Here is an 18,788-nt window from a genome sequence, read left to right as displayed (position 1 = left end):
TCCTAAATTATGTACACAGGATTCTGGAATCACCTAAAGATAAAAGATTCCTTATTTCCCAGTGACAGAAGGCTTCACTACTTAAGTCCTGACCTAGACCACTTCAAGAACTTAGGGCCTAAGATCATAGAATTTTAAGGATCTTTAGAAAATACCTATTCCAACCTCTTTTAACAGATAGGAATGTGAGACATGGGGCTAGTGACCTGCTAAATGAACTAGTTAATAAACACTAGACCATTCCTAGAACCAGGGACACAGGATCATAGAATTTGAAGGGTCATTAGAGATGACCTATTCCAACCTCTTCTAACATATGAAAATCTGAGACATATGGTAGGTGACTTACCTAAAGTTACATAGGTAAGAAAATAAAAATCACAGAAAGAATTTGAATGCAGGACCTCAGACAATCAGGGCTCTTTTCATTGTACCTACCACTCTTATGTCCTTTCTCTCATTTGGTTGTTGGGAGTTAAGGGAGGAATTCCATCTAAACCAATTCACAAGCAACCAAGGTGATGCTGGTGATCTACAGTAAATAGATGCTTGCAGAACACTGTTAGAAGAATTCCTTGGGGTTCTTTTTACCCGGGTAGGTAGTCTTCTCTTTTTCTGTCTAATAATTTATATGTGTTTGATATCTGCCTTAAAATTTAAGGAGGAAGGGGAGGATTTCTGTGTTAATTAGACCTATTAGAAAAGAATGAAATATAAATCAAAGTGTAAAAGGAAATATCTTTTGGAAGGCAAATAAAAGATTAGAACCATTTCTCATGTCAGAAGATTGGCTAAATATGTTTAGAATTTAATGTACAAAGTCAATGGAGGACATGGAAGCCTAATAGCCAAAGAATGTCAAGAATATGTTTCAGATTAAAAGTCAAGAGGAAACATTCAAAATGAAAGAAAATCTGTTTCAATTCCTCTTTTAATGGTGTGTGATGATTTTATATCGGATAGTGTGAAGACAGTTTTATGACTAAGGTGTCCAAGGCAGTAGAGGCAACCCTAGAGAGAAGTGTCTAAAGAGCTAGTGATGAGAACATGAAGACCTGGGTTCTAGGTCTACTTTTGATCCACACTGTGTATATGACCTGAGGCTACATACTTCTCTAAGCAGCTGTCTAGTATTTAAGTTCCTGTGAAGGTGTCAGTTCCCTTTAGAGAGAGAATTTTCCTTACTGAGGATTTCCCTAGCATAGGATTTCCATAGGAATTCCATCTCCAAAGAAAGAACTCTGTCCCCATCCCACTGTGGATCTGCCCTTTGGCTGACCTACGTTGGGAGCTGAAAATCAGAGCAGGAGAGTCTCTCTCCCACCGAATACAACTCTTACAAAACAATGAGCATATAAACATATTGATTTTATCTATGGAAAATAATTATATTTTTACTACTTAAATTTTTAAGTAATGAATACGAGGTCATGAATCCTTGAAGTTTTTTAAAATGTGATTTTGATAGTAGCTGGTTTTGCTTATGCTTTTATCTAGAAAAAACCTGACATTTGCAGTAAAACAACCTTTTTATAAAATGGTATTTTATTTTTTCTAATTACATGTAAATGAAAGATTTTGACTTCCAGACTTTCTCCCCACTCTCCAACACAGCAAGCAATTTGATATAGATTATACATGTGTAATCATGTAAAACATAGTTCCACATTAATTATGTTGTGAAAGAAGAAACAACAAAAGGAAAAAACCAAAAAACAAGGATGAGAATGATATGCTTCAATCTGCATTCAGACTCCATCAGTTCTTTTTTTTTTTAGTTTTTTTAAGGCAATGGGGTTAAGTGGCTTGCCCAAGGCCACAAGGCTAGGTAATTATTATTTTTTTTTTAGGTTTTTGCAAGGCAAATGGGGTTAAGTGTCTTGCCCAAGGCCACACAGCTAGGTAATTATTAAGTGTCTGAGATCAGATTTGAACCCAGGTACTCCTGACTCCAAGGCTGGTGCTCTATTCACTGTGTCACCTAGCTGGCCCCCATCAGTTCTTTTTTTAGGAGATGGATAACATTTTTCATTATGGGTCTCTTGGAATTGTATGAAGATCATTGCTGAGAAGAGTTAAGTCAATCATAATTTATCATCTTTTGTTATTGCTTTTACTGTGTTCCATGATCTCCTGCTGCTGTTTACTTCATTCTGCATCAATTCATGCAAGGCTTTCCAAGTTTTGCCAAAATCTACTTGCTCATTATTTCTTATATATTTCTTCATATTCTTATTTAATAGTGTTACATTCATATCTTATAACTTCCTCAGCTATTACCCAAATAATGGTCATCCCCTCAATTTCCCAATTCTTTAACACTATAAACGAACATTCTAGGACAACTAGATGGTGCAGTGGATAGAGCTCCAATCTTTGGAGTCAGGAGGACCTGAGTTCTTATCTGGCCTCAGATACTTAACGTTTACTACTGTGTGCTTCTAAGTTTAACTTAACCCCAATTACCTTGACAAAATAAAAAGAACTACCATAAATATTTTTGTACATGTGGGTCCTTTCCCATAATCTCTTTGGGATACAGACCTAGTAGTGGTATCACTGGAGCGATTGCCCTTTGGCCTTAGTTCAAAATAAAAGCAATTTTATCTTTCATATAGACTCTTGGATTCAGAGCTAGGAGAGAGAGATCAGACCTTCTTATTTTTATTATTGTGTCGTTTTTTCATTCGTGTATGATCTTTGTGACCTGGCAAAGATCCTAGAGTGGTTTGCCCCTTTTTTTACAGGTGAGGAAACTGAGGCAAACAGGATTAAGTGACTTGCCTGCATTATCCCTTCAAGACAAGGGGAGAAGATAGCCTTTAGCTTTCACTTACCTTCTCATCGAATGCTGGTTACACCTTTAGTATACTTGCCTTCCCATCAAAAACTAGGTACACATAGCATCATCTCAAAAAGAACAGCAAATAAACCCATTTATCCAAACAAGTAGGGAGAGGTTATATAGATTCAAATATACTTGTAAATTCACAGAAAGAATTAATTTTCCTGCTTGGAGTGAGGTATCTTTAAAACTAAGAGAGGGGGGTGGCTAGGTGGTGGCTAGGTGGCTCAGTGGATAAAGCATCTGTCCTGGAGTCAGAAGTACCTGAGTTCAAATCCAGCCTCAGACACTTAGTAATTACCTAGCTGTGTGGCCTTGGGCAAGCCACTTAACCCCATTGCCTTGCAACCCCCCCCCCCCAAGAAAACTAAAAGAGTTATCTGAATTCCCCAAAGTATCTAGTAAAACATTTTGAAATCCAGGGAAATATTGAGGACCTATTTGTGCTTTCCAAAGCCTGTCTCTGCCCAAATGTCTGGAATCAGTCTGCAAGAGAATCTGGCACCATGCTTATCTTCTCAGAGTACATGAAGAAGTTTTCTCTTCTCCAAAGTCCTCCCCTCACCCAGTCATGCAGCATTCTCTCAACTAATTAGGAGAATATCATGCCCTAGGCTGAGTTTGGCTAGAAACCAGGGGTATACCTATATCAAACTACATCTGCCTCAACTACTTCTCATTGCTCCTACTTCTAGGATTCAAAACAGAGCAAGGCCAATTCATCCCCCATCCCCCATGACAACCCTTCTAATACTTAATTCCCTTCTTCAAGATAAAATATCATCAGTTCCATCAATTCAACCTCTTATGCCTTATTCTTCACCTTTCTATTCTAATTGCCCTCTTCTCAGCTGAAATTTGTCTTCATCCTTCCTAATGAGACTTTTAGTCTTAAATCAAATTATTTACCTAACAAGACAATACAATTATAATAACATTGTGGGTTGTTACATATTAAAGCAAATTCAGGTTTAATAAATCCTGAATCCTATTCCATATATATAAATATGCTTGTATTCCGTCACCAATGGAGAGTGGATAGAAAAAAAACCTAAGAAGAAAGCACGCAAGAGGGGAAAACCAGTGTATTTAGGCTAACTCCAAACTCTGGGAATTGTAAATTTATTGTAAACTTCATTGTCCTCCTTTTGACTCAGGAACTGTCCAAAAAACTCCTTAAAGAACAATGAATTGATCCATATCCCTAGGCATGACATCATACTATTCCATCCCCTGAATAACTGATTCTCTCCTTCTAAGTTATTCTTTGACTCTATTGAACTTAATACTAAGAGAATCTGTATTCATCATTTCAGACTTTAGCTGATGGAGTTCTGAAATCTGACCTTTAAGTTTTCTTTCTAATTGTGGATTCAAACTCTGTTCTCACTGTGACTAACCACATATTATCTTATGGTTAGAAAGCAATTTTCATCTTATATTTATGGTATTTTAAGGTTTGCAAAGTGCTTTACAAATATTATCTCATTTTATCATAACTCTGAGAGAGGATACCTGGGAGGGATCCCCCATTTTGGGATAGCTTTATGGCAGGGAGGATAGGGTGCTGGGTCTGTTATTAGGAAGATTCATCTTCCTGAGTTCAAATCTAGTCTCAGACATCTACTGGCTGTGCAAGCCTGGACAAAGCTCTTCACCCTGTTTGCCTCAGTTCATCATCTGGAAAATGGCAAACTATTTCAGTATCTTTGCCAAGAAAATCCCAAATGGAGTCATGAAGAGTCATATATAACTGAACAGCAACCCTATTTAGCCAGTGAGAAAATGGAAGAAGGAAAAAGGTTATAACTTGCCCAAGACTAGTAAAAATCCATGTCTGGATTTGGACTCCTCTTCCTGACCCTAAGCCCATTGTAACTCCTAACTTCTTTCAGTTAAATTGCATTCCTTATCAAGACCTGAAATAAATCAAAGCCAGAGTTGACAAATGAAAGATCTTTAATTAAGATGATAGGTTAGCATAAGTTCCATAATGAAAGAACAGTTTTGGTGTTCAAATCACTATTGCATATTGCAGCTTATCACTTTCAAAATGAGCAATAACCATCTCAAAACTCTGAGTCAGAGTAACCTTTTCTCTTAGAAATCTGTGAAGACTTGTGTCCCAAATATGCGAAACTGTCAAGGGTTTTATATATCTATATCTACATGTATGTGTGTACATGTATGATATATGCATATATGACACACATACACACACATATACACACAACTAAACTCTCAATCTCCTTCACTAACTGGGTCTTTTCTTCTGGGTCTCTCTTTTGGCTTTATACTCTCCCATTTGTTGATTCTATCATCTGCCTTGGGTTCATTTATCATCTCCATGTGGATGATTACCAATAAGATACTCTCTCTCCTGAATTAGAGTATTGCATTGTTTGCTACTTTGTGAACATATTGAAATGAATGTCCTGCAAACACCTCAAATTCCACTTGTCCAAAATAGAATCTATTATTATTTTTTTCCCAAATCCTCCTTGCCTTCTAATTTCCCTATTACTGCTGATACTACTACCAGCCCTCAAGTTACTCAGGGTAAAGCTCTTCACTCATTCATCTCACATATCATTTATAATATCAATCATGTATTTCCCCATCCTCTTCACTAATACAAGTACAACTGAACACTTCAGGGCCTCATTATATTTCATCTGAACTACTGTGAAAGCCTTATAACTGAAGGTCTTCCTATCTTAAGTTTCTCCCTATTTCAATTCATTCTCCACTCAACTTCTAAAATTGATATTCCTAGAATATAGGTCTTCCATTTCATTCCTTATCCAATAAATTCTACTGGCTTTCTATGTTCTCCTGGATAATATATGAAGTATTTTATTTGTCATTTAAAATTTCATAAATTGTTCTATTTCTGTCTTTTCAGTAGTCTTACACTTTACTCTCAACCAAAAAGTCTACTATCTAGACACATTGGCCTGGATTTGTTCTCTTCACAGGACAATCAGCTTTCATCTTGGTGCTTTGCCCTGACTATGCTCATATCAAGTCCTGAAATAAATCAAAGCCAGAGTTAAGGAATAAAAGATCTTTAATTGAGATGACAGATTAGCAGAACTGCCACCTTAGGGATGTCCAGACCAGGCAAGGAAAAAAATCACTTAATTCTGCCTATTTTGCCCTTCATGCCATGAAACCCAATGGAAGGAGCAAGGACATCAAGAGCTAAGTTCCTTTACAAGGTAAAGTCCTAGATCAACCTAATTGAGAGTAAATAGCTTAAGAGTAGGAATATAATTACATTACTGAAATTCTGACATTACTAGGATCATTTAAGGGAGTAGCAAGTAATATTACATTTGGTATTTGTAATTTCTGTCCTTACAACATTTTTTCTGTCACCTCCATGCCTGGAATACTTTCCCTGTCCATCTCTGACTCTTAATTTCTTTGGTTTCCTTCAAAACTCAGATCAAATCCTACCTTCTATAGAAAACCTTTCCCAGTGCCCTGCTCCCCCCCAGCCCCCAACTACTAGTGCCTTTCCATCTGAGATTATACCCTGTAGATAATATGTATATACCTAGTCATTTATATGTTGTCTCCCCATATCTTTTTTTTTTTTAGGTTTTTGCTAGGCAGTGGGGTTAAGTGGCTTGCCCAAGGCCAAATAGCTAGGTAATTATTTAGTGTGCTCTATCCACTGTGCCCACCTAGCCACTCCTCCCCATATCTTTTTTTTTCTTTTTTTAGATTTTTTTTTTCCAAGGCAATGGGGTTGAGTGGCTTGTCCAAGGACACATAGCTAGGTAATTATTAAGGGTCTGAGGCAGGATTTGAACCCAGGTACTCCTGACTCCAGGGTCAGTGCTTTATCCACTGCCCCACCTAGCCTCCCCTCCCCATATCTTTTTAATAGAAACTTGTCTAATTTTGTCTCTCTCATTTTGTACTTATGAAGGTGTATTTTTTTTTACCCCAAATGTGGAACTTTATACTTACATTTCATATTCTTTTGTTTGGTCTGCTAAACTATCTCTTCAGGAATGACATCACCTGCAGATTTAATGAGCATGACTTCTCTGCCTTATCTAAGTCATTGATACAAATGATGAACAGCACTTAGCAAGAATAGGTCACTGGGTTCCTCAATTAAAGATTTGCCACAAAGCTTGCCTAAAACATTTCATGACTGCTCTGTGTCTAGTCATTTCACTAGTTTCAAATCCACATTTCTAAAGTGTTCACAAACCATCCCTTTCCTAATGTTGTGATCCATTGTAGATGTATATTACTCAGAGGAGTAGAAGAGACTTTTGCATAAAAGTCAGACCTGTCAATGATTTTTAAAGGTAAGAGACCTTTATTTGACACATTTTAAATAAATTAAGGGGTAGAATGGATAGAGCACTGGACCTGGAAGTCAGGAAGATCTGACATCAAATCTGGCCTCAGGAACTTACTAGCTCTCTGACCCTGGAACTTTTTGCCTTGGTTTCCTCATCTATATGTTTGTCCTTCGTTCTTGAAGAAGACCATGACATCAGGGAGACAATGCCATGATGAGCACATGAATTAGATTTGAGTAAGACAGTGCTGTGCAAAGTCACCAGTTTCACTTTCTCCTTCAGAGCCATCTGGATCCAGTGGCCACGTGACTCAGGACAACTGGAGATGTATGTACTGGATGCCAGGAAATCAAGATTAAGTGATTTGCCCAAAGTCATACAGCTAGCAGGGTCAAGTGACTGAGGCTGGATTCAAACTTCTGTCCTCCTGATTCCAAGGCCATTGTTCTATACATGGAACTGGAGGAGGAAATGGCAAACCACTCCAAGTATCTCTGCCAAGAAAAACTGAAATGGGGTCATGAAGAGATGGAAGTGACTGAAATGACTTGAGGTATAAGGAGAAATTTGGGAATAGAAGCCCAAAAGGAGTTATGGGAAAAGAATAGGGAGGAATGTGCCTGGGGCAACAAAAGAAAAATAAAACCAGAACAGTGGAAGTACAATTGTTTTTGATCAAAGGCAGGAGGATAAAGGAGGGAAGGGTCCATCAAGTGCTCTTACTCTTGGCATGGCCAACTTAAACTTTGGTCATATCTTCTAGTCATTGTGGGAAATGACTAGGTCTCAGCTTTGCTATTGGACTAATCCATCAGCCCTTCATGATATCAAAACTGGCACCTCTAAAACTTTTTCACCAACTTTCCAAGTTAAGAACGTGAGCTAGTCTCCCATCAGGGCAACTATAATATACAGTAACCCATTCTGGGGCAGTCTTAGAGAAGGCCTAAGAGTTCTTTATCAAATTCATTGATATCTGTTTGGTTATTGTAGCAGAAACACAAGGAAGAATGTAAGGACATCAAGATAAATTTATTTGATGCCCACAGTAACAAAGAAAAGCAAGCTTCCCAGGAGAAACTTTACAAACTAACAGAATACTCTGTTTTTACAATAATAAAAACAAAAGTATCTAGTTTCAACACTCCAGGAATTAATCAAACATCCTCCTTCAAAGGTAAACAAGATAAGGAAATGATAATCTGATAATGTTTCTTTATATCTGCAATAGCAAATATTACTGGAGCTTGCTCTGCTTCTTGCAGGGTTGGGAGACTTAGGATCTTAAGATCATAGATTTAGAGTTGGGAAGTGATGGGGTCCCGGATTAATGAGCACCCCTCCCCAACATTCAGATCTGCTCTAAGTGTCCATCCTGGGTCCTTGTTATGACTTAATTACTGGTTCTGCAGTTCTTACCTCTTTTTTTTTAGTTGTTTTTTTTTTTGCAAGGCAATGGGGTTAAGTGGCTTGCCCAAGGCCACACAGCTAGGTCTAAGGTCACATTTGAACTCAGGTATTCCTGACTCCACCTAGCTGCCCCTCCTTACCTCTATTTTTGTTCAAAGCATTTTTGTCTTCTGGTTGCTATCAGGATCCCCTTTAACTTTACTGAAAGTTCTGCCTGAAGACAATCATTTATTATCAATACCAATTCAAAAGTCTTCTTCTAAGCATATTTCATAACAATTAGAAATTCTATGCCTTCTAACTGTCCCTTGGTGGAATCAATTTCTAACCTCCAGATCCACTTTAAATAGATAATTATTTATCTGAGATCATTTCTTTTCTCCTCTTCCTTCTTTTCTCCCTATAGTAACTAGAACATGTCAGATCCCTCTTGCCTAGAGTATCTCTCAGCTCTCAGTGCACTGTGCCATCACATTGCCCAATAAAATGTCAACTTGCCTGGGAGAAAGCCCATGTCTTATGAATTTTCTCAGACATCCAATGCTGAACCTCAATATTTTGGACCCCAAAGAAAAACATCAAAGGTTAGTTAATATCACCTTTTCATTTAACAGATGAAGAAACTGAAGCCTATGGAAACTAAGTGGCTTACCTAATGTCATATAGGCAATAAGCCTCACAGGTGATATTTGAATACAGGTTGACTGTCCCACTGCTTCCTTGTTTTCCTGGATCTCTTTTCATCTTTTGATACTATATACTATCTCCTTCTGGATCTTCTTCCCATTCTCTTAATGTAGGCATTAACTAAGGATCTTGACCCTCCTTCTTTGTTTTCCTTCATACTTTCTCCTAGGTGAGCTCATCTCCCACATGGACTTCAGTTATCATCACTATGTTAATAACTCCCAAACTAATCCTCAGCCTTGACCTTTCTCCCAACTATCATATTACTATCTTCAGTTTATTAGATATCTCTGGGCCTTAGTTTCCTCACTCATAAAATAAAAGGGTTGGAGCTAATTTTTAAAAAAGGAAAGGGAATAGAAATTGAAACTGTAGGCCAATGAGAATGCCTTTGATTGCTAGGGAAACTCTTGAAAGGATCATTAAAAAGATGATTGGCAAACATCTAGGAAGGGAAATGATGATTACAAAGAACCAACAAATCTATCAAGCAATATGCGCCAGTCCCTATTCCAAGTGCTGGAAATATAAAAAGATAGACCCTGACCTAAACAACCTAATCATAGAGATAACATGCAAACAAATATATACAAAGCAAGCTATAATTAGAATAGAGATAATTAATTTCAGGAAGGCATTAGAATTAAGAGGGATTGGGGAAAGCTTTCTAAAGAAGGTGGGATTATAGTTGGTATTTAAAAGAAAGTGAAGGAGATTAGTAATCAGAGCAGAGGAGGGAGAGCATTCCAGGCTTGGGAGTAGTCAGAGAAAATGCTTAGAGTTGAGAGATGGATGTCTTGTTCCAGAAACCTCTAAGAGACAATTGCCACTGGGTCTGAAGAGTTTCAGAGAGGTGTAAAAAGACTAGAGCCTGCATGACTTCATCAAAAATAAGTCACTGCAAACTTAATCTTATTTTCATTTTTTGTCAGATTTACTCAACTAAAGGAAATACTGTGGTGATGCTTTACCAAGGGTTTAGCAAAGTTTTTGACAAGTATCTCCTATTGTGTTGATAAAGAAAATGGAGGAATATGAATGAGGAAATAATATAATCAGATAGATTCAGAACTGGTTTGGTGGCTGGTTTCAAAGAGTAGTTGTTAATGTTTTAATGTCAGCATGGCAGGAAGACTCGAGATCTTAACTTGTCCCTATGTTTAACATTTTTATTTTGGATAAGGATAAAGTCATAGATGAAATGCTCATCAAATTTTCAGAAAACATCAAAGCTAGGAGAATAGTTGACACACTGGATAAAAGAGCCAGTATCTAAAAGAATTCTTCATATGCTACTAGAGCATTACATTAAATATAAAGAGTTGAAATTAAACAAGCATATATGTATATAAAGTCCTGAATTTGGATACAAAGAAATCAACTCCACAAATCTAAGATGGGAGTGATGTGTGTGTCAGGAATAGTTGTTCTATCTGGAAGGAGCTAGTATTGGATAGGAAGACAGGAAGACCTAAGTTGAAATCCCAGTTTAGAAACTGGTTAGCTATCTGATACCGAGCAAGGAATTTAAAATCTCTCAGTTTCAATTTTCCCATTTATAAAACAAAGATAATAATAACCCAGGGCTGTAATAACTGAGTATTAAATGAGATATTATGTATCAAATGCTTTATAAAACTTATAAGGCTATATAAATGCTAGTTCTTATCTGTAGGTTGTCTTTGTCATTTGGATTTTGTGCAGCACATCCTCTAAGATGGTAGTAAATATATTGGTAAACATATGTTTCCTTGTTTTGTGCCTTAATTTATATTGATGATGAAGATGATTGAGCACTGATTTCTTAGCAGTTATCTTCATCTTTCAAAGAATATTGTTTGATCTTAATATTTGCTTCAGAGATGATTGGTTGGTTGTTTTCCTTCATTCTCAAAGAGGACTAAAATGACATCACTATATTAGAGTCTTATGGTGTATCTGACTCTGGTTGATCAGACCAATACAAGGTTGGAATGAATGCTCTACCGCAGATTGAGTATAGTCTAGTTGAACACCTGGGGTAGATTCTGTAAATTTGTTTATCTCATGTTTCCTTTGAGCTACTTCAGTTCTGCCTTGTTCACAGAACACAGCATCCTCTCTAAAGAAGGTATGCCGAACTGATGCTGAGTGAGATGAGCAGAACCAGAGGAACATTGTGCACCCTAGCAGCAACATGGGGGTGATGACCAACCCTGATGGACTTGCTCATTACATTAGTGCAACAATCAGGCACTGATTGTTTTTCTTCCTTAAGGATATGATTTCTCTCTCATCACATTCAATTTAGATCAATGTATACCATGGAAACAATGTAAAGACTAACAGACTGCCTTCTGTGAGGGGTGGGGGGGAGGGAAGAAAGATTAGGGGAAAAATTGTAAAAAATTCAAAATAATAAAATCATCTCATAATTTTTTACAATGCAAAAAAATAAAGAAGATATACCAGGCTGGATGGTCCTATGCCAGTCTTTCATGATGCCCAATTAATTCCAAAGTTCATAAGAGAGATCTTGAGAGTGTCCTTGTATCACTTTTTTCTGAACCCCTCTACAACCAAGTGCTTGCCCTATGTGAGTTCTCCATAAAATAGTCTTTTTGGCAAGTGTATGTTTGACATTCAAACAATGTGCTCAGCCCATTAGAGTTGCTCTCTCCATAGTACAGTGATACATTTTAGGAGAAAGCAAGCCCCTATGTTGGTATTTTACTTTACAATGTCATGGTAGACCATACTATTATAAGTGGAAATCAAGTACTAAAGGAAACAGAATTTCAAGGAAAAAATCCCTAGATTGGAGCAGATAAGTTTATAAACTATATGAGAGTTAGGGAGTACTATCAACCAATAGTCCCTGTCATGTAGGCAGCTAAAGCAGGAAGTTCCCTTTGTTTCAAGCATAAACTGGTGACATGCTCCCTAATTCCATAATGAGTCCTGACCAAAGTCCTGCCTTCTTAGACCTGGTAAATTCTTCATTCTGTTTTAGGTTGCCTTTGCTCTGGTAAGTAACTTTTTTTTAAAATATAGAAATAACTTTATTTTATTTGTCCCCTGGTTACATGCAAAATAAGTTTCAACATTTACTTATAAAACCTTGAGTTCCAAATTTGGGAGGTAATTTCTGTGGAGAAAAGGGGAGGCAAGAGAAGACTTTGGAACTCAATTGAACTTAATTGAACCAGAAACCAGAAATATCAAAGTATTTGTCTTTGTCCTGGATTTGACAGCTGCAAGCTTTCAAGTTTTGTATCCCTTCTTTTATACAAGTCATTTATACCAGTTAATATCAGTCATTTATTCCTAAGAATGGAAAATGAACCAGGGGTCACCCACTCCGTGTCAAATGCTTTTTTATACCCCCACAAAGAAAAATCAAAATGAAATCTTACATTCTTTATACCTTTCATTCAGTTATGTGACAGTGAAAATTTGATCAGCTGAAGACTGTGAAAGGTTAATTCTTTTTAAAGATTTTCTAGTGATGAAAAGATAGTTTTGTGGGTTGCAGATGTCTTACTAGTTAACTCTTTTTTTTTAAGGTTTTTGCAAGGCAATGGGGTCAAGTGGCTTGCCCAAGGCCACACAGCTAGGTAATTATTAAGTGTCTGAAGCCGGATTTGAATTCAGGTACTCCTGACTGCAGGGCCAGTGCTCCATCCACTGCACCACCTAGCTGCCCCACTACTTTAAAAAAAAATACCATTCATTATTTTTTCCATTCTTTTGGAATCTTCCTCTTTTGAGTTATATTGAAAAAATAGCATCCTCACAATGATGTCATCTCTAGTATAGATTTCCTCCTGGATGTACTTAATGAGGTTCAGCTATACCTCTCTTTTTTAAGTGAAATTGTTAATGCCTCATTTGGTATATCTATAGCTTAGATATTGGGAAGTTCCTTAATCTTCAGTAAGAGGAGATCGCTATGTGAATGCTGGCAATTTTCCCCTAATTTTTGTCTATATGCTAGCCTTCCAGATTAATCTATAAATTCTTTTTGGATTATCTGGTTTAGTTGAGTCTAATATGAAGCTTTCTCCAGACCTATTTTCCCCTCTCCTGTCATCCCATTCCCTTTATTCCATTGCTATTTGTTATTGTCTACAATTGCAATCTTCAAGCATCCCATATAATAATGCTTAGTTGAGGAAACAGGTGTTGTCTTTGGCTGCTATATCTGTTCACCTAACTTGGACATTAAATGTTTGCTGACTAAGACAATCTCTGGGGTGTTTTAACCTAATTCATTATAACACTTTATTTAAAGAGATAACTTTAAAGAGATAAATCACTAAAAAAGTAGTGATAACTCAAATTATTCTTTGTTTTTACTATTTTCCATTTCCCAGTGTCAGCTTGTTTAAATTGATTGGAATATGCTATCATTATTGCATATATTGTCTTTTAATCTTCATCCATTCTTCCACTTTCCTTGATTTTTGACCTTTACTCTTAGCTAGTTAATGGTTTGTTTTTACACAGATAGCTGATTTAGTAATGATTCATATCAGGAATTAGTCATTCATTGTTAGTTAAAATGTAGTCAATTTTATTAGTATCATATAACCAGCTAAGCAGGCATTTATTAAGTATTTGCTATGTGTCAGACAATATGGTAAGGTTGGAAATAACAAATGTGAGCAACCACTCATATTTTCCCAACCTTTCCATCCCTGGACACTATCTGACATACAAAATTGGCTTTCATGGTCTGTACAACCCAGAAACCAGGTCCAGGATTCTCAGGTACCCTTAAGGGGGAAATATAATCCTTGCTCTCAAAGAAATTACATTCAAATGAAGAAAATAACACTCAGAAGGGAGCTGAAAAGGGGGAATAGGGAAGATATCCAGCAAGAAGTGTAGGAGTCAAATCTGAGAACTCACAAGCAGAACTAGGAGGGAAATAAGTAGCCTGGCCTCCTCAAAATGGCGACTCTGGGTAGAACTCAGCCAAAGGAAGCCATGTAACAATTTGTAATGTAATTATCTGCATATATTTCATCATCCCTAGAGAATTATAAGCTTTTTTAAAATGATAAAGGAAATGTAAGGTGTTTTTTAATGGTAAATATTTTTAAGCTTTCTTTACTACAAACAGAAATATAAGTTCAATATAATTTCCATCATTTGTTACAAATACAGAAAATGAATTTAAGATCTCATGAAATTTTCTGATCTTCTTACATAGAGAGTGATGATACAAGCTAATGATATGGTCTCAATTGCTTGATCAGTGGCCCAACTATAACTGACTCATTTTAGTCATGGTTGGATTGTAGTTATACTCTATTTAGACAGCATAATTTTATGGAAAGTAAGTTGGACCTGGAATCAGATGACCTGGGTTCAGATTTTGACTCTGTCACAGATTACCTATGTAATCTTGACTAAGTTTTCTTTACTCATCTCTAAAATGAAGGGGATGAACTAGAAAATAACTGACATTTATATAGTACTTTACTCATGTTAACCCATTTGGTCTTCATAACCTTCCAGTGAAATAGGTTACTATTCTTATTCCCATTTTACAAATGAGGAAACAGAGACACAGAGACTGAGTGATTTGCCCAGGTTCAACTAGTAAAGTATTTGAAGCAGGTTAGAACTTAGGTCTTCCTGATTGTGAATCTCATACTTTGTTCACTGTGCCAGCTAGCTAGACCTTAGATGACTTCAAAGATCTATTCTAGTTCTTTGAATTTATGATTGTAGAACAGTCATGTGTTACATATTTCTTTTTGCTAGAAATTTCTTGTCCCTGGGAACTAGGCAACTGTGCATCCTCTTTGTGCCTACCCATGCAAAACTAGCTATCCTGCCTTCCCTCCAACTCCCCCATCCCTGCCTATACCCTAGAACCCCACACCCCCCTGATCACTGCCTAATATATAAAACTGGCTTCAGTGGCCCCCACAACCTGGAAGGCAGGTAGTTTACTTTTCACCCTTCCCCTAGGGTTCTCAGGTACTTTAAGGGGATTGAGGAATGCTTGGGCTCTCAGTAACCGTGTCTAGCCCCCACAGATGGTGTTCCTCCCAAATGGGGGGGGGGAATATTCTAAAACCTAATTCCATTTAGTAGCTAGCAGTTTTTACAAAGTTTTTAACAAAGAAATATTTACTTCAAAAAATATAATCACAAATTACAAACTACAGATTTACTCCCCTAATACATGGGTGGCATAATTCCTCCCTTTGTACCACCTCAGTCTCTGGAAAGGGGAAGGGGATTAGATTCAAAGTTTAGCTCAGTCTTAAAGTTTGAAGCATCAAACCCAAGAAGGTGCCATTCACCCATGCGACAGGGGATGCAGAGGCTTCCATGTGAGGCAATCTGGACATGTTCCAAAGGCTCCTCAAGGTGCCTCCATGTTAGGTTAACTGAGCATACTTAGAGAAGCCCAAGTTACAATCCCATACTACCTCACCATGGCATGGATTTAGTTTAGTTCCAGAGGTGAAGGTAGTTGTGCTCTCCTTTTGAGTAGGATGTGATTTTAGGTGGGTATATATTGACCCTTGACCTGACAGCAAAGTAGATAAGAAATCATTGCATGAGAGATACTGCCCAGGATACTGCTGAAGAGGGGGTCACTCTAAGAGCCCCAGAATATGGCCAGCGATAACTAGCACAATGACTTTTTCTGCCACTGGCCCAAAATATGTCCTATATAAATGTTTGCTTTCATCATCATTAATGGGCAGATAGGTGGCACAGTGGATAAATGGTCTTGGAATCTGGAGCATGGGAATCTGAATCTGGCCTTAGACACTTGACTCTTACTACTTTGTGACCCTGACTGCCTCACATCCAGGGTCATCTCTAATCATCCTGTTGCATATCTGGTCACTAGACTCAGATGGCTCTGGAGGAGAAAGTGAGTCTAGTGACTTAGCACAGTGCCCCCCTCATTCAAATCTAATTCATGTGCTTGTCATAGCATCACTTCCCCTGATGTTGGTCTTCTTAGAAAATGGACCAAAAAAAAAACTCCATTATGAACACCACCTCCAAATAGTTATTTTAGCTCACAGACAGCAAAAGAATTCTGCAAGTATCTTTAATGCTGGAATTCCATCTTAATTATCTTTGGATCTTCCCTAGCATGTAGAACTCTGTTCTTCACTAGATACTCAGTAAAAGGTTTGTTGAATGAATGAATGAATGAAAGAATGCATGCATGCATAAATTTGTTGAAATGATTTTCAATTACAAAGTAACTGTTTTCTCCTGGAATTTGCTGCAGTCAAATCACCAATCAATCAACAAACATATATTAAATATCTCTTCTTTGCCAAGTCCTGAGATTTGACTTGTATTAATTATAAGAGATAGCATTCTTTTCCTTTATATGCCACCTGACTTTTCTTTGGTACGTTAGAGACTTATTTCACTCCCGCGCAGAGCAAGCACCTACTCATTTTCTCACCTCAAGTTCCCAACTGTGTTATTGGACTCCTTAACTGATCTGCACACATATGTAGGCATATAGTCCTTGCAATTTAAAATACTCCTAAATGGAAATTTATGCACCCCTTAAGTATTTATGATGAATATGGACATATCAAGCCTTTATGCATATTTTGATATATATATAGTAGTGAATTTATGACCTTGTCAATCTGGGTACTTCCTCTAGTGATGCAGATCATGTTCCATACAAGGATTTTTTCCCCCTGTGTGCTTCTTATTTATATGTTTCAGTCAATCCTCCATTAGTGGAGGGGAGGGGGAATAGAAAAAGGGGGAGATCCACTTGTCATATTAGAACCTTCTTCTAGATTTCTTTACATTATATGTATAGGAGACTGGGCAGAAAAATCTCACAAAGGGCAAACATAGCATTAAAAAAAATAGGGTTTCTGTCAGAGAGAAATTGGAAGGAGATGAAAGCTGGGTCTTGAACTCTTTCATTTCATTTGCTTTCTGTGTTGGATTGAGGAACTGTCAAGGGTTCCATTGATCCTTAGATTTCTAAGTAGAGTGACTACTGTTTTATCCTGAAGGAGACTGGTTGGCTGAGAATCCAGAAGAGGGCACAGGGGACACAGATTAATAGTATGATGGCCATTTGGGAATAGGTGTTGAACAGTGATCAGTTCCTATTAAACTTTCAACTCTATAGTTTTTTCATTAAGATTCTTAATATATTCTGTACAAGTGTTCTTTATCTCTTCAAATATATTAGTGTGAATAGTTAGACCAAACTCTGTTAAGAGGTTTTGTAATGTTCTAGGGCCTGATGTGATCAGCACAATGTCATCCATAAAACAGAAGTACCTGAAGGCCCTTATCTATAATTCCTTTTCTACTTGAACAACACACCAAACGTGATGAGGGCAAACAGTTTTTGCAGGCTTGGATCTTGCCTTATACATGCCTATACATGAGAGATCCTTTAAGTCAGCATTTTCTTCACTGACCCAAATGCTTTTTCCATAGTCAGCAAACAATATGTATAGTGAAACCTTGAACTCTCTGTACTTTTTATTCAAAGGTTAATCATAAAGATGTGGTCTTCTAGAGTGAAAACCTGTTATTGGTGAAAACCTGTCTATGCTCCCTCACTCATTTCACTAAGAGTACCCTTGTGTAAGTATAAATTATTCTTATAAAATTTTATAGAGCTACAAAAGGAGGCATGTGTTCATAGTTATTAATATTTTCTTAATCATATTTTTCAGTAATAAGGTCTTAGTTTCTTTAAAAAAATTGATACAAATATGAAATAAAATTTAAACTACTTTGTTTAAATATTTCTGTGCCAAACACACACATATACACACAAGCACACACACACACACACATATGACTATATGAATTAATCATGGAATTTTAGAAATATATTTCACTGACCAAAGTTGGAATTATGGTTTGGGAGTCAAATAGTTGAAGTTAAAACTCCATTAAAATGAAAATTTTTTACCAATGTTAAATATTTCTAATAATGAAGAAAAACCCTAAAAGTTTTTGAGTTCTTGAATGTAGATAGATATAGATATATAGATATAGATATAGATGATATAGACATAGATATAGATATAGATATAGATATAGATATAGATATAGATATAGATATAGATATAGATATAGATATAGATATAGATATAGATATAGATATAGATATAGATATAGATATATACCTAATATTTTGCATGTACAGATAACATTCAGGGTGAATTTGGTAGCTCAGTAACTTGTGATAGAAAGAACAGTGATAGGTACTAGACCTGTAATTTCAATGATATAGGAAATTCTCCTTCTACCAATAGAAGTTGGCACTTTTTTCTGAAACTTAAGTGTTAAAGAGTTGCTTATGGTAGTGACTTGTCTAGGATCACACAAACTATTATCCAAAATGCTTTAAAATTCTGGCCTCCATACATTTGTTTTGAGAAGACTGCACTAGTTTTTCTTTGCTTTTTGAAGGGCTAAGGAAAAACAATCATTGAGGGGTGTGTGTGTGTGTGTGTGTGTGTGTGTGTGTGTGTATGCAAAGCAAAGATTTA

General features: G+C 36.8%; 1 long non-coding RNA gene across 2 annotated transcripts in view; it reads left to right on the top strand.

The window, feature by feature from the left end:
• The first annotated feature begins 12,198 nt into the window (after positions 1-12,198).
• Positions 12,199-18,788, top strand: part of LOC141507836 (uncharacterized) — a 98,817-nt gene continuing 92,227 nt past the window's right edge. For both annotated transcript variants that reach the window (XR_012474281.1, XR_012474282.1), the window contains exons 1-2: positions 12,199-12,277; positions 17,777-17,871. This is a non-coding gene — a long non-coding RNA (uncharacterized LOC141507836). The remainder of the gene's footprint in view (positions 12,278-17,776; positions 17,872-18,788) is intronic.

The sequence above is a fragment of the Macrotis lagotis genome, chromosome 1, assembly GCF_037893015.1.
Source record: "Macrotis lagotis isolate mMagLag1 chromosome 1, bilby.v1.9.chrom.fasta, whole genome shotgun sequence".
NCBI classification, from domain to species: domain Eukaryota; kingdom Metazoa; phylum Chordata; class Mammalia; order Peramelemorphia; family Peramelidae; genus Macrotis; species Macrotis lagotis.
The sequence above is the reverse complement of the archived record's forward strand: the minus strand, read 5'-3'. Positions and strand labels throughout refer to the sequence as shown.